This window comes from Gadus macrocephalus, chromosome 11, assembly GCF_031168955.1.
Source record: "Gadus macrocephalus chromosome 11, ASM3116895v1".
In the NCBI taxonomy this organism is placed as follows: domain Eukaryota; kingdom Metazoa; phylum Chordata; class Actinopteri; order Gadiformes; family Gadidae; genus Gadus; species Gadus macrocephalus.
Window position 1 is genome coordinate 2,196,081 of NC_082392.1, and position 1,671 is coordinate 2,197,751.

Consider the following 1,671-nt stretch of genomic DNA (forward strand, 5'->3'; position numbering starts at 1 on the left):
GGTCTCCGTTCTGTCCGTTCTGTCCGTGCGTCTGACGTTTGCGGTCCGTCCCACGACCAACCCGTTACACGGAGACGCCACGGGGACGCCACGGGGACGCCACGGGGACGCCACGGGGACGCCGGCGAGAGCCCGAGTGACTGACGCGACCTCTGACCCCCGGTGCAGATTGCCTTGCAAACAGTAGCACAGGAAGCCGGCGCGGAAAAGTCCAACCGGCGGTCTCACATTTGTTAAGACTCGGAGGATGCGGCGGGGGGGGGGGGGGTCGGGGGCGGCGGGGGGGGGGGGGGGGTCGGAGGGGGAACGCGGCGGGGGTCGGAGGGGAATGCTCGTCTCTGTATCCGCTGTGGCGGATCAGGTGGCGGGGGGGCCGACGTGAAATGAACAATCAGAGGAGATCAGAGAGGATGAGGGCTCCTCAGACGGGCTTTCTCCCGCTGAATGTCACGCGTGTAATCCCCCGCATATATTAAGTCATCTCTTCAATGAGTGTGTCAATCAAATGATTGGAGGGGCCTCTTACTGCACATATCTGGCATATGCAATGTGTACAGTGTCTGGGAGAGACACACACACACACATCGAGAGAGAGAGGAGAGCGAGAGAGAGAGCGAGAGAGAGAGAGAGAGAGCGAGAGCGAGAGCGAGAGCGAGAGCGAGAGCGGACATGATTTTTTCTCTCCCCATCAACACCAAACCAGATGGCATCACCTGCTGATGCAGAATAAGTCACAGTATCTCACCCACACTTTGAAAACTTTCCATATTAAAAGCCTGCAACGCTTTTAACACATTATTATCTCCGGCAGTTTGACAACAGTGCATTCGGTGTCAAGTACCTTGAATCTGAGTATTCTTCTTCTGGGTCCTCCGTCGTCACGGGGACCGTTGTCTGGCGTCTCCCCCACACACGGGTTTGGTTTGGCCCCGATTAGCGGCAGACCCCTCCCTCCTGAATCCCCCCACGCCCGTCCAGAGGTTTGGAGGCGCTGGTGTTAGAGGCACTAGAGGAGCCCGCGGTGACGCTGAGGTCTGTTGGAAAATAACCGACGGTAAAGTCACACGTTTTCCTCCTCAGCAGTGATTGGGTTTGGATGGATGACCCGGGGACAGGTTGACTGTAGGATCCAAACAGCGGTGACCTCTGACCTCCATCCATCACGGCCAGACACAGGGGGTTCACTTTTTAGGGGCCTTTTCTGTCCTTTATTTCCCTCCAACAAAGATGAAGGGCCGTGGAGCAGAGCAGGATTATCCCAGGTCTGGTTTACAGCGGGTTGTTAAAAAGCTAAAGTGGCGAGTCAGGGGAAACCAGCAACCCTTTGAGGGGCAAACGACACTGAAATGTATAAGCATATATATGAGAGAGAGAGAGAGACTACGAGAGAGAGAGAGAGAGAGAGAGAGAGAGAGAGAGAGAGAGAGAGAGAGAGAGAGACTACGAGAGAGAGAGAGAGAGAGAGAGAGAGAGAGAGAGAGACTACGAGAGAGAGAGAGAGAGAGAGAGAGAGAGAGAGAGAGAGAGAGAGAGAGACTACGAGAGAGAGAGAGAGAGAGAGAGACTACGAGAGAGACTACGAGAGAGAGAGAGAGAGAGTGAGAGACTACAAGAGAGAGAGAGAGAGAGGAGAGAGAGAGAGAGAGAGAGAGAGAGAGAGAGAGAGAGAGA